The following is a 23,631-nucleotide window of genomic DNA, read 5'->3' as shown; positions in this document are numbered from 1 at the left end:
GTAGGCGAGCCTTGTTCTTTGCGCTGAGCAGAGGGGGGGTAGTTACACTGGCAGTAGCACAGGAACAGAGTAGGAGGGAAAGAGAGAAAAAGACAGCCAGGGACAACAACGTCACATTAGAAAGGTATAGTAATGATCCACAACTATTTTCAGTTGTGGATGATAAAGGATTCAGAAAGTTTATTCATGCAGGCCTATATGACAGAGAATGTGCATCTTCTTTTTGTTTTCATATTTTAATTTATATTTAATTGTGTTGTGATTTGCAGTGTCTTGTGTTGTTTCACTTTAAATTTGTTTAAAAGGAAAAAGTTGAACATTTAAATAGTTAACAGTTGAAATGTAAATAGTTGTTTTTTTGTATTATATGATTTATTTATTACATTTTATATGGAGTGAATAAATAAAAGTATATTTATGGAGGCCGCTAGAGCCAAAGCACGTAAAAACTCAGAAGCACGTACAAACTCCAAAGCACGTACAAACCCCAAAACACGTAAAAACTCCAAAGCACGTACAAAAGACAACAGAAGTGCTCCAGGATGCTAGGGGCAGTGTTGAGCTTTTGTTACCTAGTGGCTTCACAAGCCAGGAAGTACCAACGACCAGATTTGGTGTGTGGTAGTAAAAGGTAAATGGACATTTTTTTTGAATTATTTAAATATATTTAAATATATATGCGTGGTTGTGAACATAAAGAACAAAATACAAAACCACAGGAAAAAGACAGTTGGACGCTGTAAGCAGACATTTTCCCTACTGTTCATATCGTTCACGCAGAAGTCACATGGATGACTGACGAAACGTTTCTCCCACTGAAAATGCTACATCCAGATGAACAGAATCAACTTTTGGAGATTTACTTACCTGGATGATTAACATGCATCAAGAAGGGCGGGAAAAAACCCAACACCCCCAAAACAAAACAAACAAACAAACAAACAAACAAGCAAACATAAAATGATTACAAAGGACATAGGAAATGGTCAGAAAAGATAGCAGGATGAATCCCATCTGACAAGACCTGTTATAACATGTAGCCCCCCCCCCCAAAAGAAAAATAAAACAAAAATAAAAATAATAATAATAATACTAATAATAATTATTATTGTTATGGAAGCAGGTAATTTGTAATGTAAAGGACAACTATTTCTAACAGTGTGTGTATAAAACAGGAATGCAATTAACATGTTTGGGAGAAATTACATTTTTTTTATTGATAAAGGTTGGAAAAAAAGTTTGTAGCAGCCCTTGACATCAAGAACGACAGAATAGTCTCTAACAGAAAAAGGAGAATTGGGCTGAAAGATCTATTGCTTTATTACCTATTCAGGTTGTAAATTGTGTTTTTAAAAAGTAACTAAGTAATTAATTACTTTTGAAAATAAGTAATCAGTAAAGTAATAGGATTACTTTTGGGGGGAAGTAATCAGTGATTACTTTTTTCAAGTAACTTGACCAACACTGCATATGACACAAGCCTGTTGGGGAAAATTATTGGACACAATGGACAGAGCATAGATTCTGGTGTGTGTAAGTAGGGAGGAGTTTTTGACTTCACAGGGCCGACTGGAATGGAACGTATGATGAACCAAGAGCCAGGACAAGTGCCAAAAACAGGAGAACAAAGAGCCTAAGCCGTGGCTCTTCCTCATCTTTTTAACCAATAACATTCATGTCTTGTTTGTACCGTATTATAAATTATAAATTATGATATTGTCTGTCTCGTCTTCTGGACAGAGAAAGGTCCATGGCGTCACGTTAACTTGATCCTTCAACTGTTTAATACATTTTGAAAACTTACACTTTGAGTTTTTTCATCTTCTCTTTCTCCAAAAAACAAAACAAAACATCACAGAACACACAAAGATTTCAAGAGAAAGTGTTAAAAACAATGAAAAGTGTCCACTGCAGCTACTGTCTGTACTTTTCATTCTGTATTTTTTTTCCCACTGTTTCTCCCTTCCCTGTTCCGACTGACTTCTCAATCAATTGGTTGGAAAGCTATGGGCTCTCAGTGGGTAAATACTTCTACAAACAGACAAAACTGCAGTAACACAAATTAAGCATAAGTTCTAATGTGAGCACACATCAGCAGGATTACCTGAAATTTATGACAGCAGAATAGATTTGTGACAGCAGGAGGAACTAATAAATCATAAAGAAAACAACACAAAATAAACGTAAAAAAATCAATATTAAATATTACAAAATGCTACAAATTAAAGTAAATATTATATTACTCATAATAACAAAATACTTAAGTATATTTGAGTCTCAATATGTTCACATTAAAACTGACTTGAATTTCTCTATGGCTCAAACACTATATAAGCAGTGAGGGTGTACTTAGCTTTTCACATGCCAGCTACAAATGCAGGTTAAAGCTCTCATGCAAAAATGAGTCATATGTAGTTGGGTGCTGGGTGAGGCTGGGTGTTTTGACAAACTGGAAACATTTGGAACATCATGACATGAAAATGACGAAGAACCAGTACTGTTTAGAGACTGCTGCTGAAATATGAAAAAAGCTTGCTTGAGTGCACACAGGTATGTGCTAATGACAACACAATAAGGAATAAGCAGGCAGTGTTACTGTGGTATTTTAAGATCCCATTTCATCAGCCTGAAACACAGCGGCATCCTCAAAACGCCTCTCTTACCTCACAGATTAACTAGACCTACATACAATAAACAGATGTAGGTCTTATGGCATTATGGCAGATAAGCAGCCCACCTTCCTTCCACCTTTAGTCTTTGGGACATGTCTGAAGCAGGTCAGGGCTCGTGGTTGTGGGGACAGTCTCTCTGGAGTTGATAATTTTCACTTTACCTTTTAAAAGATGCGATATTGTTACTTTATTCTGAAGGAGGGCTGAAGTGCTGCATCAGAAAAAAGATATCTTGTTACCATAGCTGTCTATCACAGTGAATATGACCCAGCCTCCGATGCCCGCACTCTGTGGGTTAATGATGGAGGTGCACAGCAGCACAGCAATGGCGCCATCTACTGCAGAGCCGGCCTCTGAAGAATATTTGTGAGAGAGTTCACCGTTATCACCTGGGGTGTCACTGTTATTGCTGCTGTGTTAGGGCTGAAAAATCCATCGATTCTTAATCTCGATCACGATTTTGGTGTGAAATTAAAATTGAAAAAACAAACAAAACAAAACTGAAAAGCATACCCTGCAAAAGGAAAAGCAAATAATCCATAATCAGCGACTGACACGTGCCCGCATGCGCCAGTCACAGCTGTTTCTTGCACCGTGCTGCTTGAAGGTTCCTGGATGAGTAACACTACTTTAAAGACGTTTACAACTAAATCCACCTGCCTGGCACAGCAGAAGGCAACATGCTTGTTCTGAAAGCAAAAGAAAAAAAAAAAAGTCAAAGATTGCTACAGGTGTGTCTGTGCATCAAAACAATATAATATTGGATCCCCAGAAAGCCTACCACAAGCTCTCTCACATCAACTGAAGCTTAAAAAGTTATTTTTCTTTCGTTTTTTTATTGGCAAAACCAGTGCAGTATGCAAAACAGATCAAATGTAAAAACAAATATAGAGGGATCTCACAGCTGCCAAGTTCTACTGACATCCATCACATAGTTTTAATGAATGTAGTGAGAGACTTTGCATTTTGCTATAAGATGCGTTTAGATCAGGACAATGAACCTATTATTAAACAGCAGGTTTTAATTAGCAGAGATGCAGCAAGATGTAAAAGTGAAAGCATTGCAATGTTGATTTAATCCAATTATTATTATTATTGGTGCTAGTCGCGTAATGGGGAAGGCTTTAGGACCCAGGGGATCAAAGGGAGGGTATAAAAGAGGAAGTAGCAGCAGTCGCTCTTCTTTTCTCCTTTGCAAGTGGTGGTGAACAATCGTGATTTGGAAAGGTAAAGAGTCTGAGAAGATTTAGTTGCCATTTACACACTGTAGTTGTATTGCCCTATGGCGGAGATTAAAGGTACAGGCTGTTTTCTTTTTTCTTAGTCAATTTTTGTATTTTATGTTTTTAGTGGTGATCTAAGAAGACACTAAGCAAGTTGTGCAGCAAACATAGCAGTCAGCTGGAGGTATGAATTTAATATATTTCACATAAAAAAGGAAATGTATGCACTGGCATTTAATTTATATTGTATTATCTCCTATAGGACGATTGTGTCTTTTTTTTTCTTTTCTTTTTCTGCTTTTGTTGCACTTTTCTCCCTAGTTTGTTTTAGAGTACAGGTCAAATTTTAAAACTTTTTTTTGGTGTTTGGGTTTCCTTTTCCTTTCCTTTTTACTGGGCCATTGGAGTATTAGTCAGGCAATGTGCAGTCCCTGAGCTGGGGCTCATACCTTATAGAAATTAGGCCTTTCATAGGTGCTCATGGTGAATTGATTTGCTGTGTTTAAGATAACTTGATTGCAGTGATACCAGTGATTTCCTTAGCGAAACACTTAGTGCATGTGATAAAAGTAGTAATATATATAAATATATATATAGACTTTTTCTTTTTTCTTTTTTAGAAATACCTACCCCTCAAGAGTTATCACAGTTTACCTCTCCTATATAAGGCACAGCTCAGAGCCGCTGCATTTTTTTCTCAGTACCTGCAGTGGACCAGTGCATTCTACCAATCAGCAAGGCTAACACTGGTCTTTTTTTTAACAGACTTCATAAATAGTAAGGAAAACACTGCTATTATTGTATTTTATAAATGTGTATCAGTATACGATATTCAATCTATTTTCTTTTCCAAAACAAAAGCTTGATTTTTAGGAAGGTGTAAGAACGACACAGGAGACGTTTTACAGGTGGAAGGTTGGTGTTTTTACGTCTTTTAAAATATACTGACAGCCATCCTCTGACACAAAAGTATCTTTGTACTGTGTGTCTAATATTAAAGAAATCATCTGCCAAATTTTATTTCATATAGTAACATGGCATGTGTCTGTGAGTTTCTTCAGAAACACCTGCTTTTATAGGTCAAAGACAAAGAAGGCCCGTTAAAGACCCTCTAACAAGCACAAGGTGTTTACAGTTTGTTGTTGTTTAAGTACAAGTTTTTTTTGTTTTGTTTTTTTAAAATGATGTATTAACTGTGCTTTTCTCCAACTTGCGCACCAGAAGGTTTTTCTGGTAATAAACTGACGAGAAAAACGTTCTGACTCGGTGGTCGTAAGACCAAGCCTTACGCCAGGTGTGTATGCAAGTGTCTGTATGTGTGTCGGATTGTAAAAGGGTTTAAATAACTACAAATTATCTATTGCCCCCCTTGTTTTTATACCTACAGGCCAAAGACAGAGTGCGATGCGTGTGGAGAACCGGACACGACCTGAATAACACTGGAGAAATGGTAAGTATAGTCATAAAGAGACGTGTATATTGTTTTCAAATGACGTAGTGCGTATATATAATGTTTTAACACACGTCTGTCTGCACAGCCAGCACAGAACCCCTCTGCATGATGACGATGACGAACCCATGACATTTCTGGAATATTTACGCCGTATAGAGCAGGAAGAAGACAAAAAACAAGCAACTACAATACAGACAGTGTGTGATAGTGGAGAGCTAGACCCCTGTTTTTAACAACTGGTCACCTCAGGGTGAGTGCGTGCCTGCTGATTTTATCAATGTTTTTGAGCACAGTGTATCAGACTTTAATTTAGATCTCTTACCTACCATACCCAGGTGCATTAGAATTAATGATGATGATGTTACACGCATAGATTTAGAAGAAGGTTGTATAACAGATTCTCAACTAGCAGAGTCTTATGACACCTGCATGAATACCACTGGTGCTCAACTTTCTGACCAGAGTTCTAGTGACCCAACAGCCGATAACATGTGATAGAAGCTAAACTTAACCAACAACAACAAGCAACAACAAGCATTTTTAATGTCTGACTTTTAAAGCCCTAGCCATGGACCCTCTTAATAAGTTATTCAAACACAGTAATGGTACCGCTAAGCCTGTTAGATGGTTAGACTTTGAGGTATTTAATCAGAGGACTGAAGAAATAATAACGAAATATGATATTTTACACAGAAGACTGAATAGTATGCGTGTCTGTGAGAAAGCAACCCGTGCCACACCATCTGATGCTGCTTCTGCTGCTCCTGCACACATCACAGTACATCTCCATTCCTCTAATGTGATCACTATTCCTTCTGCATGAGCCCTCCAACACTGACAATGTGTTAATCTTTCACAGACAAGAGCTGCCCTTACCAAACCTGCACAGGTTTGTTAAACACAGTCATACCTGCTTCTAATGCAAGAGAATTGCGTGAGCGTATTGATTTGAGAGACATAAGCGTGGATATTCCAGACCAGGTACCAGCGAGGGTAAGAGATTGCGTAGCCAATGTCATAGATAGATAGGGCAGTGTCTGGCTTTCAGCCGGGCAAATGTTGTTTTCAGAGGCGCTTCCCTGGCTTCTGATGTACAAACTGTTTTAAATGCTGAAGATAAGTACAATGAAATTTTCTTGATGAAATAGGACGGGTCATGCAGAGTAATGATGGTTCTATAGGTGATGACGAATTAGTTTGTCACAGTAGCGCAGAACAGTAACGGTGGTGCCTGTTTAAGACTGGCACGCATACCATATGACAACATACTGTCAAAGAAAGGTAAAGATTTGTACATACCAAACAATGCCCCAAACAACTTGTGCTATGCAAAAGGCATTACAGACACCCAAAATTTTGTGGGTACATGTTCATAGCACATAACGCACCTGGCTTTGATAACTACATACTACTTCTAGGTTTTGAAGTCCTGGAGACGGGTCACACAAATTTAATACAAGAGGTAATGAGTATTATGTGGGACCATACCCAGACCCCTCCTTCTACGGCTATGACACGATGTCTGAAAGTGGTGAGATTTATGGAATGGTACCAGACTGTCTCCCAGAATCTCCCAGTCTCCCTCTGATTTTCCATGCTGAATTGAGGCGTTACTGTGTTAACGATGTTGATGACATGCTGGCTCTTATGTATGATGGTGCATATGTTGACCAGAATAAGATGTTTTCTAACTTCCCTTTTGAATGGCTTCAATATGTAGCCCACACTACCAACACAGTGGTAAAACACGTGCTCCGAGGAGCTGAACAGAGTTGGTCCATATTTTGTGGATGGTTTTCACCCCACAAACAATACGGCTTGTGAATTTGCAGGGTGTTTTCACCATGGGGTTAAACCTGTCAGCAAGGCATCCTATGGACTGCTGCATCAAGCGTTTTGTGATAAAGTGAATGCGTTGAGATCACAACACAGTGTGAACGTGGTTGTGATGTGGGAGTGTGAATGGGAGGCATTGAAGTAGACAGTCCCCGCAGTTATGACATTCATGCGCACATACAGAAAGCCAGAACACCTGAACCCTCGAGATGCCGTCTTTGGAGTGTGCACCAACACCATGAAACTGTACCACAAGACTACTTGTTATGAAAAAATATTTTACTATGATTTTACCAGCCTCTATCCCACAGTGCAGTCTAAAAGATGATCCTGTCAGGCACCCGCACATCATTTACAACAACTTTGACAGGCTGGAAAATTATTTCAGCTTTGTTAAATGCTCAGTACTCCCACCTAGAGGTCTGTTTCACCCAGTCCTTTCCTACAGAACAAACTGATGTTCCCACTCTGTAGCATGTGTTCTGAAAAGCAGAACCAGCAGACAGCATGCCTGCACACTGACAGTGAGAGGATGTTGTCGGGCACCTGGGTGTCGTTTGAGCTTGAAAAAGCTCTTGAGAAAGGATACAGGATTGTTTCTATTGATGAGGTGCGGCATTTTCCCCAATAAGAGAGACACATTGTTTAAAGCCTTTTTAAAACTTAAACAGGAGGCTTCAGGCTATCCAGAACATGGTAAAACTCCTGATGACCAGCAGAAGTACACTGACAAGTGTTATGAGGAGGGAATAATGCTAGACTCGACCAAGAGATGTGTAGATAAAGCTGTTAGAAACTGTAACAAACTTCTGCTAAACTTGTTATGGGCGCATTTCAGCATGAGGGCAAACATTCATCTGAGTTAATCACGGACCCTTCTAGATTCAGCCAGTTAATATTTAGTGACCAGTACGACATGCGTCAGTTTTGTTTCATCTCTGATGATGTCACCATGGTGCAGTGGTGCCATGCTGGTGGTAGAGCAGCCCGTGTGAAGGATGTTAATGTCTTTGTGGATGCCATGACCACTGCACACTAGACTGATGCTGTATGATTTGCTGTACAAGCTACAGCAGCGCGTGTTGTATTGTGACACGGGCAGTGTCACTTTCACAGCACGCCCTGGCGTCTGGATGCCGCCTCTAGGACCCTTCCTCAGGGATCTCACAGGTGAACTAGATTCTAGAGAGGGGGATGCCGATTTAGTCGATAGTCGAATTTGTGTCCGCAGGGCCAAAATGCTATGCATATCACACGTTGCAGGTCAAGACACACAGGTTAAATGTAAAGGTGTAAAACTCAATGTGCTAAACTCAAAAGTTGTCACCCACGACTCCTTGAAAGGATTAGTCCATGTGTTTGTAGCCAATCAGACATCATACACGCACCGAGTATCTGTATCTGATACTATCAGACGTGATAAAAAGATGGGGTCAAAAACGCTGTTGAAAATGCTTCCAGGATTATTTCACGATGGATGGATGGATGGATGGATGTAGCCGCTATATAACCATTTTCTTCAGATAAGAGACATTAACTTTGTGGTATGCCTACCTACAGACAAGAACAATTTGCTAATTATAGATAATTTAATGAATGATGCCGCTAATAATGTACAAGTACAAAATGTGTTCATGAAATATGTGCATCATAGGAATTTGAGTTGTATATATCTAGTTCAGAATTTGTTTTATTCAAGGAAAATCCAGTAGAACCATTTCCTTGAACACTAACTTACCTAATTTTGTTTAACCCCAGAGATAAATGGAACCAATTTACTGTCAGACCATCCTGTAGTTTATATCCCAAAGCAAAAAACACGGAAGAGGTGAAAGGATGGCATTGCGCATGCAGGGGAATCTCTCTGTTGGCACTGATATACAAGTCATCCCCTAGCCTGCGCAGACTTATTATTAGTAATGCAAACATAGATTTCATTAATGCATTGTGAGATAGCCTTTAACGTACTGCAAGGCAGATCATTAGTACAAACAACCAAAAAAAAAACCCCAATAATCAGACTGATCACTGACAAAAAGATCAAAACTTTGAAAACCTTTTCGTAACCAGTCTGATAGCGAACAGGTGAACATGGAGCATGTGCAAAAGATGTTTTTGGTACCCCAACATCAGTTGGACTTATTAGAGCAGCAGCAGCATGCAGGAACCATCAGGAATGGAGAGCTTATTTTATCAGTGCTGAACCGCTCGCCAGACTTGATTTCTTACAATGACAAAGGTGAAATTGTTGTTGATAAACGCACCATCCCGCATTCTCGCATTTATAATCTGATTAAACCAGTGACAACTACACACAACATTTCTGAGGGTTGGAGACCTATTGGCTGGAAAGAATACATGGAGCGGACCGTCGAGGCTTAGTATATTAAATAAAATAACTGGATTGTTGAATTCAGAGCCTTTTTTATGATTAGAATGTTGGGGGGGGGGGGGTTTTTCTTTTATTCTGCGAAAAATGTTTGTTGGATGTTTTTTGTTTTTTTTGTTTGTTTTTTTTTTTCTGCTAAAATGTTTGTTGGTTGTTTTTCACTTATTACTGCCAAAATATTGAATTTTCTTTTATTTCAGCTAAAATGGCTATGATGTGAATGTATAATATACATTTATTGATAATAAATAATGCTGACTTGATTAAATCATGCTCTTATAGTTTCATTATTCTCATTAGTACATATCAGTATCCACGTTGCGCACACACATAATCGTGGCATAGAGCAACAGGTTGTATGTTGACAAAACGACACACCATAGCATCATTACAAATAAAATTAGTACCATACATGTTAAGCCGATGTGAATAAGATACAGCATGTTGTATATGAAATAAAAAAGATACACAATATTGTCTGCATGTGATGGAGATGTCGTTCTGCACTTGTTTTACCGATATTAAAATACTGGAACAGTTTTTTTTTTTTATTATTATTTTATTTTATTTTTTTTAGAACAAACGTCTTTATCGCCGGGGTAAAGCTATCTCGGGAATTGCCAAAACTATCATAAAAATAACTGTCTGTCTCTCGAAATATAAACAGCCAGCCAGTGTTCCCCGGACAATGTGGAAGGGTGGGTGTTTACAAAAACATAAAGTCATGTAATGTAAGCAGCTTGAAAAAAAAAAGTAATTGAACTTGTATAAATTTCTGGGAGACGGTTGCTCACCTGTGGGAAGCACAGTGGTTAGTACCGTTACCGCACAGGAAGAAGGTCTTGAGTTCAGCTCTATCGTCGTTCTGTGTGGAGTTTGCATGTTTTTCCTGTTTTTGCGTGGGTTCTTTCCTTGTACTCCGGCTTCCTGCCACAGTCCAACGACCTGCAGTTAGTGGCAATAGGTTAATTGAAGAGTCTTAATTGCCCATAGGTGCGAATGGTTTTCTGTGTCTATGTGTTAGCCCTGCAACAGACTGGTGACCTGTGGAGGGTGTACCCTGCTTCTCGCCCTAAGATAGCTGGGATAGGCTCGAGTTCCCCTGTGACACTGAAAAAGAAACACAGCAGAGAATGGATGGGTGGCTGATCAAACGTAAACATTTCCAGTCACTTTCAGTTCAAGCTGCTTAGCATGATCTCACATTTGCCAATTTCTCTATCTCTTCCCTCTCTGTTGTGTGTGTGTGTGTGTGTGTGTGTGTGAGAGATATTCTCACTTTTGCCATTTCTTCTCTCTTTCCCCTGATCTGTGAGTGTGTGTGTGTGTGTTTGTCCCACATATTGCATACTCTGCTTTTGTCTTCAGATCAGGTAGGAAGTGTCTGTGTGGTTGGTCTGGTCTGTCTAGACTTTCACTAGATAGATCAGGCTGCACCCACCTGTGAAACAGGTGGAGGGTCACCAGGACATGCAGAACTCGCTGACAGACTCCTGGCCACCTCTTGCCTCCTTAGTAGAAAGGGCCACTCCCAGAGGCGGAGGGCTGTGAGGTATCCATCCCCCGTCTCATCAATGGGGGGGTGGGGGGATGATCTGAAATAACAACAGATAGCAAGTGTCAGTAAGTGGAAGAGCACATTTATCAGTGGCAAATTAATTTATCCAATAGAACGTTTTGTGGATACGAGCATAGTCGGAGCATGCCCTTGATGAAGTTTTATGAAAACTCCAAATATCAACAACACAATAGGATTGTTTTAATTGTTTCCGCCGATTTTGATTTAGTGAGTATCCTTATTGAGCTTCTGTCTAGGTTAGAGAGCACACAGTTTGTACCTCCAGCTAAAATGAGATTGTGTGTTGTCATATCCAGAATTCATGAGAATAAATAGACAATGAAGGTTTCATCATCCCAGTTGGGGGCCTAAATGTCGGCTTAAATCAGTTGGAGTCCATAAAGTTGGCCAACCACAATAATACAAGGGCCCATAGGATCAGATAAAATGGTTGATACAGCAAATGGGATGTTTTTAACCAATAAGGATGACCACCCCTCTGTCTTAGATTTAAAGTTGGAATAGAGTATTTGGCCAACCCAACCAGTCTTCAATCTATATTGATCTGCTATATAAAGGTGAGTCCCGTGCGGAAAAGAGAGATCAGATTTTTGAGTTGTGTAAGCACCGTTTTGCGCTTATCAGGGCGATTCATAGACTTAATGTTGCAACTTACAAAGTTTGCTGCATAATCCGTAAGCTTCGCCTGTATATTGACAGCAGCCATAGAGTTATCTAATCAACGAGCAACAGTATGAATGTGTATGTGTGATAGCCACTAACATCTAATCACATTTATGTGAATTAACTTATATTTAAGCTATTTTACTCAAATTCAAATTCAAATTTTATTTGTCACATACACGGTCATACACAGTACGATATGCAGTGAAATGCTTATACAACTGCTAGTGACCTAAAGAAAAGGCTATGAATAAGATAGGAAATAAATATGAAAATTAAAAAGGGTAAATTTAACTAGGAAGGAATAAAATAAAATATATATATGAGTTTGTTGAAAATAAAATAACTGTACAACACAAATTAGAATGAAGGGCAAATTTAACTGGGAAAGAATAGGATAAAATATTTATGAATTAAAGTTTAAAATAAAATAACTGTACAGCAAAATACACAATACACAGTATAGAAATATATAAGAATGTATGAAGAAAATAAGAATTTATGAAGAAACTTTAAATGTCAGTGATATTTTCTTTTGAAAATTCTCTAAATTAACTAGTTTTAACTATAGATCTGATAACTAGTCTGAGATACTTGTAGCTGATGCTCCATTTTTGTACCAGTAGGTGGCGGTGTGAGACCATGGCTTGGCCCTTTGTTAGTAGTCAGAAGTATGCTCAGCACTGTTTTCTCATAACGGTGAGGTATTCCCTGCCTTATCATTTCTTTCCTGCTTGCAGGCTAGTATTGTGCCAGAAATAGAAAATAAAAGCAGTCACACCCGATATATTGAATAGATTAGTTATTAAGGCGAGAAACTGAAAGCACAGAAACATTGTTTAGTCTACTAAATTCAATGTTCTGCAATGTTACTGATCGGCTCCACCTTTATAGTGTGTTGTTTTAGTTGGTTGTTTTCTGCCATAAAGTATTTACTTAAATTCAGTGCACATATCAAGATGGTGGTGATTATACCATTCTTTCGGAATCTTTCGAAATTCATAGATTTATCTTTTTAGCATTCATTTTGAAGCGAGTTTCATAGGAAAATTGGCTTTGTCTATGACAGTGGAATATGTTGATTCACTTTGTCTATCTGTTAACAGAACACGTATTGAGAATATGTGAAATCCTATCTCGCTCTTGATGGAAGCAGTTGCATCTTTTCCCTCTCCCTTCTCCTATCTTTCCTGCTTGGCTTCTCATGTCCTTGTCTATTCTTGTGTAACTTTCTAACCCTCTCAGTCTTGTTCTCTAAAACTTAAAGAATTATGAATTTGATCAACTGGTCCCTTAATGAAATTAACACCCTATTTTTGATGAGAAGCCTGGGCTCGGGAGAGCCTGATTGTCCTGCAGAGCCCCTTGCTGTCGGATACTTAATGGTCAGTTGCGTCGTGTCTGGCGACACTCTCAGTAGTGGACATTGAACAAGATCTACCCATTCGGAACCATGATAACAGAGTTCTGGCTGATCGGAGCTGGCTTGAACCTGGCTTATTGTAGAACAAAGAAAGCGGTCCCACAAGGCTGGCCGATGTGATTGACGATGGGCAATCCCTGAGTACTCACACTGTGTTTATTGAACGCAATATGGATAAGATCTTAGAGAAGCTCACAGCTCTGTAATGGGAAATTGACAGACCAAGTGACCAGTGATGGACATTAGACCAACTGTAAAATTGCATGCAGTTGTTCACATTAACCCAAACAATCATCTCCTTTGCTCATTTGGCTCCTGAACAACAAATTCTCTCTGATCCTATCCTTCAAGGACACCTGCGTCGGATGAGAACTGTTGACTTTGCTTAACCGGGTGAAAGGACACTCTCAAGTTGAACAGAATACACACACACACACACACACACACACACTGACGCAGATGTACACTCACCCCCCTCCAAACGCCTCCGATGGTTGCACCCACCCGATGCAGATGGCGATTGATTGGGCCAGCGTGGAATCATGCTGCTGTCTACACCGGCGAACTCTCACCACATTTACCCATCCCTGTTGCTTGTCATGTGTTTTCATGGTGTTACAGTGTGAAGATTCATGTGCTTTTTGTGCTGAGGAATTTTTGTTTTCTGTTCTCATACTGATCCCCTACCAGGAGCTCAGTCTGAGTAGAGTTCTTTTTTCTCCTCCCCTCCCCTATTGTGTTGTACATTTCACTGTTTTTCTGTAAGCTCCCTGTTCTGACCTGTCTCCCCAATGTGATGTTTGTGTAATGTATGTATGGTCGGAAGGGGTCCAATTTTGCTGCAGGCAACTGCAAGTGACAAATAAAGCTTCATCATCATAATAATGTGAGCTATTTTTAGAAAAAGTAAATACACAGTTGTAATACTATAAAGTAACAAAAGACTGCATGGGTTTGAATTGGAATAAATAATGGAGCAACGACTAGCCACGTCTCCCTGGCTAGTAATTTCTATCCTGGTTGCAGGAAAGTAATTTTGGAGTAATTTTTGACCAGGATATGTCCTTCAATGCACATATTAAACAAATATGTAGGGCTGCTTTCTTCCATTTGTGCAATATCTCTGGAATGAGGAATATCCTGTCTCAGCGTGATGCTAAAAACCTAGTTGTAACACATGATACTTTACCACTACAGAATGTAGAGGAAGTTAGGATCTTGGGCTTATGTTCTCTAGGAATCAACTAAGGAGCAAGTGACACACAGTTAACATTTAAACAAAACCATAAATAGTCATTCAACAATTCACAATGAGAAAATTCCAATAGTCCATGTTTGTCAGTCTGTGTACTCAGTTCAGAGTTCTTTTCAGTCTTTTCAGTTCAGGTGTGTGAAGTGTGTGTGGATAGTGTTAATGTTAGTAGTACTACCCGGGTAGTGTATTGTTTTGAGATCTCATAAGCTTATCTGTCAAGAAGTAACGCGTCTGTCACCTCTAAGTAGGCTGGAAACCCTCCTGCATCGCAGCTGGGGATCCTGAATTCTCGCTGCAGGTGAATTTACTGGTCTCACTCGCAAAATTTTAGACTCCAACAAAAAGACCAACCTGCACAGGGCAGTGAACACATTTTGCATTAATATTATAAAACAACTTAATCAACACTAGTGACCATACACCTCTCACTCTTCATATATGACAACTTAATGCAATCGATAATAACAGAATTAAAGAACCTTAAAACAGTTTCCATTGGCAGTTATCACACAAAATTAACTCACATCTCCTCTTTTGTGAACAGCAGTAACATTAATCCAGCGCTTACTGAATTGTGAGAATGTACCTCATCGATGCACGAGAGAAGTACAAAACGTGGTCGCAGTACTATTTATCCAAAGACTGGTCATATTTATTTCAGTTCAGTTCATTTTTATTTCAAACATGTACATTCACCATCATTACATAACATCATTCCATTCTTTTGTTTGAAAAGGAGTAGGCAGAAGTATTGATTGATTGATTGATTGATTGATCATACTTTATTCATCCCGAGGGAAATTGGGTTAAGGCTGTCAGCCTTGCCAGTGCCGTCTTACCCCTCCGACAATACATTACACAGACATCACATGGGGAAGACAGGTCAGAGGGGTATAACATGGAAAAAGCACAACATGAGGAAAGATAAGGAGAAAAAAAATAACTCCCCCCAGACTGAGCTCCAACAGGGAGATCAGTTTGAGAACAGAAAAAAACACCTCAGCACATAGCACATGAAAAAACTCTTAATACACCAAAGAAACACATGACAAGCAACAGGGATGGGTAAAGGGTGAGAGACAGCCAGTGTAGACAGTACATCCGGGCCTGCAGCATAAGTGCTGGTCTCCTTGATCCACCGTCTGCATTGGAGGGGTCGAAGGCGTTTGGAGGGGGAGGGGGGATGCATAGAATGGGAAGAACAGTCTAAACACAGTCCGTATCAGGGTGTTGTTGTTCAGCTTCAGCCTTGAGACCGCAGCTGGCGCCGAAGGGGTATCCGCATGAAGTGATGGTGGTTTTTACTTTAGTGCAAACAACTCGTATGCATTCAGGGACCAGTTGATCAAATCCATAATTCCTCTTTTAGGTTTTAGAGAACAGACTGTGAGAGAGTGTTCCAGGGAAAAGTAATACAAAAAACACAAGACTAGACAAGGACACAAGAGGCTAAGCAGGGAAGCTAAGGGAGAGGAGGAGAGGCAAAAAGTGCGACCGCCTTCGTCAAGAGCAAGAGAGAATGTATACACTTATTTGCCCCTACCCCCTCAAATTGTACATCTCATTCATTTAATTTTTTTTTTAGTCTTAAATTAAACAAACAAATGAATGGAACAATAGCAAAACAAAACAAAAAAACATCACAATATAGTTTCACCAAACCAAAACATCACTTCAATTACCGTCCTGGTTTAACCCCGTTTTCTTCATTCTTATATTTGTTTAAAATTTGTTTTTTATATTTTACTTTACTTTCCTGCTTTATATATTATTTGCGCTGTTTTAACCTTCACCAAGTCTTGGAATGTTATAGTTTGCATTTTGATAAAGAGGGCATTTGTACCCCGCATTATTTATTACTGTAATGGTCCTTTTCTGCATTATTGTTTGTGTATTACTTCTGTATGTGTTTCCCCAGACCTCTACACAATAGCTCATATATGGTAGTAGTGAAGCACAGTATAATATGTGCAGTGCTTTCTGATCCAAGATTTGCTTTGTTTTTCCCAGGACGGCAATGCCTCCTTTCCAATTTCCCCCTAACAATGATGGTGTGGTCAATGATCACGCCAAGAAATTTTATTTCATTTACTCTTTCTAAATATACATTGTCAACACATATTTTTACTTTGATATTTTTCTTATGGTTTCCAAATAACATAAATTTGGTTTTATCTAGATTTAATGATAATTTATTTATATCAAACCACTTCTTTAATATCTTTAATTCCTGTGTGATCACCTCCAAAACCTGTGGCAATTCCACACCTGAACAAAATATATTTGTGTCATCTGCAAATATTACAAACTTTTGAATCTTCGATACTTGGCAAATATCATTTATATACATAATAAACATTTTCGGATCCAGATTTATATGTTACGCCGAGAGATGCAGTGAGGGAAACATTAGACTTCACACTGTCTTAACTGAAGTAATTGCTTTATTATCTCATGCCAATATCATGCATATACAGATAGCAACTTCGCAAAATGGCCCCCAATCCATTTCCTGCTCCCTTTACCCGAACAATGCTGGATGGTGAACTGGTATGGCTGGAGGGCTAGGCACCAGCGCAGTATCCTCGCATTTTGATGTTGTTTAGAGTGCATCCACACCAGGGGTCTGTGATCTGTCTGAAGAATAAACTCTCTTCCAAGGAGATAATATTTCAATGAATCAATTGCCCATTTAATTGCCAGTCCTTCTTTTTCCACTGTGGAATAGTTTTTTTCCCTGTCAAACAGCTTCTTACTTAAGAAAAGCACAGGTTTCTCTTCACCAGCTTCTCCCTGTGCCAGCACTGCTCCAAGTCCAACATTAGAGGCATCTACCTGCACAACAAATGGTTTGGAAAAATCCGGGCTTTGCAAAACAGGTGCTTCAGAAATCTGTCTCTTTAAAGATTGGAAGGCATGTTCACAGTCGTCATTCCACATCACTTTAGAAGTGTGTTTTCTCGTGAGATCTGTAAGAGGGGCTGCCAAGGTTGAGAAATGGGGAATAAACCTCCGAAACCAGTCAACCAAGCCCAGAAACGACCTCACTCGCTTCTTGGTTTTAGGTCTGGGAATTGTTTGTATAGCCTTTACCTTTTCAACTTGCGGCTTTATTTGTCCATGGCCAACAATGTATCCTAGATACTTCACTTCTTCTTGTGCCCAGGCACACTTACTCACATTCAGAGTCAAACCAGCCTTCTGGATCTTCGCCATCACAACCTTTAGATGCTGCAGGTGTTCCTCCCAAGACTCACTGTAAATCACCACGTCATCCAGGTAGGCAGCTGCAAACTTGAAACAACCATCAAGGATAATGTCCATCAACCTTTGAAAAGTTGCAGGTGCCCCATGAAGACCAAAGGGCAACACAGTGTACTGAAATAAGCCCATTCCTGGAATTTGGAAGGCTGTGTATTCTTTACAGGACGGCTCCAAAGGCACTTGCCAGTAACCCTTACACAAATCTAAGGTTGTAATGTATCTAGCCTTTCCTAGTCTTTCCAGTAGCTCATCAATCCGTGGCATTGGATAAGAATCAAAACAGGAAATACTATTTAGCTTTCTCATGTCAGAACAAAACCGTAGTTGAGGGGAGTATTTCTTTGGAACAAGTACAATGGGGTTTGACCATTCACTCCTTGACGGCTCAATCACTCCGAGTTCCAGCATCATCTGAACCTCCTTCCTCAACGGTCCCATCATCCGTTCTGGGATCCTGTAAGGCTTAAGACGAACAGGTTTTGTGTCTTTCAAGATGATGTTGTGTGTTATGGCATCTGTTCGGCCCGGTTTGTCTGAGAACAAAGATGGAAAAGATTGCCTCACCTCATTCAACTGATGCCACTGATCTTCAGTCAGATGTTCAGGAGGGTCTTCAGATTTGGGCATGTCTCTGAATGGACTCATCTCAACTTCTCCAACCTCCAAAATGCCACTGTCTTCAGGCTGAACATCCCGTACCATCAGGATTTGCTTTACAACTGGTTCCGGGGCATTTCTTTCATGATACTCTTTTAACAAGTTTACATGTAGCAGTTGCTTTGATTTGTGTCTGTCTGGACAAATTACCTCATATGTCACTGGGCCGGTTTTTCTGGCCACAGTATAAGGTCCTTGCCACTTAGCCAGCAGCTTACTTGGTCCAGTAGGCAAAAGTACTAAAACTTTTTGACCAGTCTTTAGTTCTCTCTCACAGGCATGCTTGTCATACCATACCTTTTGCTTTTGCTGCGCCTTCTGCATATGGTCTCTAACCTTTTCTCTGTATGTTTCCAGTTTGTCTCTCATCTGCAATATGTAGGAAACGATGTTGGTCGTCGAAGCCACTTCAGTAGACCCCGGTGCCACTCCAGCCACCCAGTTTATTTGTACATATTGTTGCCTATTCATTACATAACTTTTTATCCAGTCCCCTAAACTAGTGATGGGCAGATGAAGCTTCATGAAGCACTGAAGCTTTTGATCCAATTGGTTCACCCCAGCGCAAAGCTTCGTGAAGCTTCATTTGCTCTAGTAGGACATCTAGTGGACGTAAAAATATTAGTTGCCATGAATTTGAAGAGTGTGGCATTTTGCACACAGCCTGTAAATGTCAACAACAAAAGGAGTGTGTAAAACATGTATATTGTAGTGATGGCAGTATACTGTGTATATTTATACTGGCAGTGTGTGGAAAATGATCATTTGGAAATGCTTAAAGGGGTGGCTGTGGCTCAGGTGGTAGAGCAGATCAGCTACTGATCGGAAGGTCGGTGGTTCGATTCTTGGCTTCCCCGATCTGCATGCCAAGTATCCTTGGGCAAGATGCTAACCCCAAATTGCCCTCCGATGCGTTCATCGGAGTACGAATGTGTGTGAATGCAGGTTAGTTTGCACTGTGTTTAGAAGTGCTTGTACGAGTGGGTGTGAATGGGTGAATGAAGCATGTTGTATAGAGCGCTTTGAGTACTCCGGGAGAGTAGAAAAGCGCTATATAAGAATCAGTCCAATCCTGCCTCTTCACATTTTATTCTGTAAAAACTAAAGTTTCACTGCTTTTATGACCTTTTTAGTGGGGAGGACATAGCTAGGATTTAATGATTTAACATATCTTTTAATTCTTTTGTCCTCCACAATGCTAAATGGCTGGGGGTCCTCAATCATCATGCTAACCAGGTCTTCATCTATTGGAGATTGTTCGCCTGAGGAAAGACAATAAAAACAAAGCACAAATATAAATATCACACACGTAACTTATTACAGTTGTATAATATTGTTCTATCATTTAGTAACACTACTGCATGCTATATTATCATGGCATTTGATGGCTCACCTGGTCTTGCTCCACAATCGGTGTTCCCCTTATTCTCATGGAAAGCTCTGTAGTGCCTGAGCATGGATGAGGTGTTGTTGTTATATCCCAGCTCCCTGACACATAGCAAACACTTCACCTTGTACAAAAGTAAAGACAGCTTAACATAAATTGTATTGCACCATAAGTATTATGAAAATACATCATCTGTAGAAATGTACATACCTTGTTCGGAGGAATAAGATCAAAATGTTCCCACACAGGGGAGGACATCCTCCTCTTCTTAGCTGGCTCCATTCTCTCCTGACTTTCTCTCCTCACTCTCATAAACCTCCAAACTTTCTCCAAACTCTCACTAACCGCAACTCTCCATCAAACACCCACATTTTGAATGAAGTCTGAGGGGTTTATATCGCTGTCATAGCTCGCGGCAAAGTTCGAACCGCTTCATGAACCAGTCACGTGGTACAGCCAGGCAACGAGGCTTCGGACGTCATCATTTTCAACTCCTCCCATAAATGAAGCAAGCCTCGATACGCGCTTCGCGGAAACGCCCCCTCCATTACTCGACACACGCTTCGAAGCCTCGATACAGAACGTCACATCACTACCCTAAACCCGTACTTTTTCAGTTTTTTTATTAGAATTTTATGATTGACAGTATGAAATGTTTTTTTTAATCTAAAAAAACCTTCTAATGCATACTTCTTATTATACATACATTCTGTTATCTCTTCCACTAAATCTATCAATGCCAAAGCTGTTGATCTGTTGTTTCTGAACAACAGATCTATATCTATATCTATCTATATCTATCTATATCTATCTATCTGTCTATCTGTGTATCTATATATATGTGTGTATATATATATATAGATATATATAGATATATATGACATATACTTCTGGAGGAAGTTGATTACGGCACTATGGGACACAATGAAATTGAGCGTGTGTCACCAAAAAGGTGTGTAAAATAAAAAAAATAATATTTGAAATGCATTTCATATATGTTTAAATAATGGCAAACACATATAATTAATTACTTTGTTGTGCATATTTGGCACATTTTAGAAAAAATCAGGGTAAGTGAATTATGTGGACATTAAATGTTGCCGCAAAAAGAGAATCCCTTGTTCTGTTTCTTGGTGTTTAGTATTTAGTTTCGAGTTTCAGTTTGTTTTTTGCAAGTGTTTTTTCATGGTGTTTTGCAAGTGCAATAAAGCAGCCTCCTTCAGTTAACCCTTTGAGTTTGAGTCCTGCATTATGGTCTACATCCTGCCTGCCGCACAGCTGTATCGTGACAGAACGATGCAACCACACAATGGACCCAAAAGTGCTCGCCCCATCTGAAGAGCTCCGTGTGAAAATCATTCTTTCTGTGGACAAACTATGTAATCAGTGGCTGGATTGTCCTGAAGAGAAGTATCGATCAGTTCCCGGGTGTTACGGCCCTAGCTGGGCCTCCTGAAACTGCCCTTGTGTGGGTGTGGTTTTTCTCTCCGCCTCTTCCTAACTTGCTCCACCCCTCTGTCTCTCTTTCACTCTCCTCTCTCCCCAGGACACAGCTGCTCTTGATTAGCCTCGTTTGCCACCTGCATCCAGTCAGCAATCACCTCTGAGGCTATTTAAACTGGGGATGAGCTGCGAGCAGGGTGGGCTTTCTCTGGTGTCTCTCCTTTGAGTGCTAGGTGTGTGACCCAGAAATTACAATTTCAGAGACTGTGTTTTCTCAGGCTGAAATTTCCCACCTGATGGACTTAAAGGACTGTTTATCTTGTGCTCTGCCTGGACAAAGAGATACAAAAGTCTGTGTTCTTTCTGCTCCTTCCGAGCCTGGACCCTGTGTCAGTCATTCCTGAGTCTATAAACTCTATGACAGCTAACTCAGGTTTTGTCGTATTTGAAATTGTAAATGCAGAGACCATATTTTCTGGCTCCATGGACTTTAAAGACTTTTTTCATGCTCCTTCCAAGCCCAGGAATGTAATAATACATACAGCAGATGCTGGCTCCAAGTCTGCATCCTCAAAGACTGTTTCTGTTGTTTAAAAAACTGGCTTTTCCAGAGACTCTAATATTCCCCAGGGCTTCCCAGAGGTTAAGTTCCTGACCTCATCTGACTCTGGACCCCTGGAAGTAACGGAATCTGTACAGCCTGTGAATTTAAAGGACCGTCCCCAATGTCTCGGGTGGGAACGGCTGGTGTCCAGCAGGAGCCTGCACCTGTGTCTGATTTTGCTAGAGGCACTGGTGAGCCCATCCAGCTGGTTAGCCCATGTTCTAGAGCCTCAGGAGAACCAGCATCAACACCAACTTTACGTCCACAACAGCTTTCAGCTCAGCTTCCTGCTCAGCCTGCAGCTCAGCCATCTGCTTTGCGAGAGGTCTTCATACCTGCTGATCCTGTGTCTGCCTCTGCTGGAGGGTCTGAGGGGCTTGTCCAGCTGTCTTCAGTTCCCGCTGGAGGGTCCGAGGAATGGCTTCAGCCGTCTTCTAGTCCTGCTCGAGGGTCAGAAGGGTAACTGAACAATACAAAAGTCTGCTCTTCTTTCTTGTCCTCTTGTTACTGTTGTAAGGACTGCACTCACTTTCAGCTCACTCTTTTCACTCCCATGGGGCAGCAGCTGAGGTGAGTTTAATTTGGTCTTCTGCGTTTAAGCCTTTATTCTTAAGTTAGTGACTTAAAATTGATGAGTTCTTTGCATTCTGACCGGATGAGGCCATGGTGATAACAATTTTAATTTCCTTTGAACCTCCTAATTAACAATTGGTCTTCGTATTTTCATCTTCTTAATAACTTTTTAAATTTATTTGTCCTTCACTCACTCCAAACAGTACCACCATACTTGTTGATGCTCTTGTAACATCTCATTTAGATTACTGTAATTCTTTAATCTCTCGTCTACTCGTCTTATTTTCAAAGCGCTTCATAACCTTGCTCCGCCATATTTATCTGTCTTCTTCATACGTACTCACCCCCTGGTACACTTCGCTCTTCTTCAGCTTCCCTTCTGTCTGTTCCACCTGCTCGCCTGACTTCCATGGGACTCGGAGCCTTTAGTGGTTCTGCCCGAGACTTTGGAATGCACTTCCACCAGATCTTTGGACTACAAACTCTCCACTTTTAAACCTTAAAACCCATCTATTCAAAATTGCATACCCTTCATCCTGATTAATACTTAGACTATTATTACCTTTTTTAGCTTTTATTCCTGCTTTCATACTTTCATCTTTCATACTTGTTTTATTTTTCATTTACCTTTGGTTTTTATTTTGTTGTACTAAAAAGTGACCTTGAGGGTCTTTAAAGCTGCCTATAAATAAAATGTGTTATTGTTATTTTCATTATCATCTTGAACAAAAACATTCATCCAGGACATCTGATGCTATAAAACACAGACAACATGCCTCATAAATCAACCTCTTTATATTTCTGTGCAGATTATTGAGACTTGCAAATTTAAAATGTGTTTCGTAGCTAGGAATCAGTGCATCATAGTCTTTTATGAAGCTTGGAGTTTCTGATATCCAACTTTAACTCATTTCAATACCCTCTCCATCAAGACTTTTACTTTGGAAGGTATAGCCTTGATTTTTATTTTATTTTTTTTAACTGCAAGCCGGCTGGTGTCCCTCGTGGAGGTTTAGTATTTACATCAATATTATCTGAACCTTATCTGACACTGTTATTCAGTGCACAGCCAGACCTGTCAGTAGCACAGCTTTGAATTAATTTTTTGTTATTTTCTATTGTGGGTTCCAATCACATTTTTTGTGCATTTTGGAGCCATTTTCTGTGAGGCCGGTTAATTATATCCAAATGGGTGCATTGTCATGGTGTG

The 23,631-nt window shown here is 39.9% G+C and overlaps 2 long non-coding RNA genes across 3 annotated transcripts; one reads left to right on the top strand and one right to left on the bottom strand.

Moving 5' to 3' along the window:
• The first annotated feature begins 3,856 nt into the window (after positions 1-3,856).
• On the top strand, positions 3,857-9,822 carry LOC120442995. 2 transcript variants are annotated; one of them, XR_005615049.1, is made up of 8 exons: positions 3,857-3,899; positions 4,023-4,079; positions 4,516-4,672; positions 4,757-4,810; positions 4,957-5,020; positions 5,117-5,189; positions 5,283-5,345; positions 5,434-9,822. It is a non-coding gene; the product is annotated as an uncharacterized LOC120442995 (long non-coding RNA). The 2 variants fall into 2 exon arrangements; XR_005615048.1 differs by having other exon boundaries at positions 4,757-5,020.
• A 619-nt stretch (positions 9,823-10,441) lies between these two features.
• Positions 10,442-11,092, bottom strand: LOC120442978. Its single transcript, XR_005615036.1, has 3 exons — positions 11,015-11,092; positions 10,618-10,683; positions 10,442-10,518 (listed from the first exon to the last, which is right to left on the bottom strand). It is a non-coding gene; the product is annotated as an uncharacterized LOC120442978 (long non-coding RNA).
• Positions 11,093-23,631: the final 12,539 nt, after the last annotated feature.

This window comes from Oreochromis aureus, linkage group 12 (genome assembly GCF_013358895.1).
Source record: "Oreochromis aureus strain Israel breed Guangdong linkage group 12, ZZ_aureus, whole genome shotgun sequence".
In the NCBI taxonomy this organism is placed as follows: domain Eukaryota; kingdom Metazoa; phylum Chordata; class Actinopteri; order Cichliformes; family Cichlidae; genus Oreochromis; species Oreochromis aureus.
The sequence above is the reverse complement of the archived record's forward strand: the minus strand, read 5'-3'. Positions and strand labels throughout refer to the sequence as shown.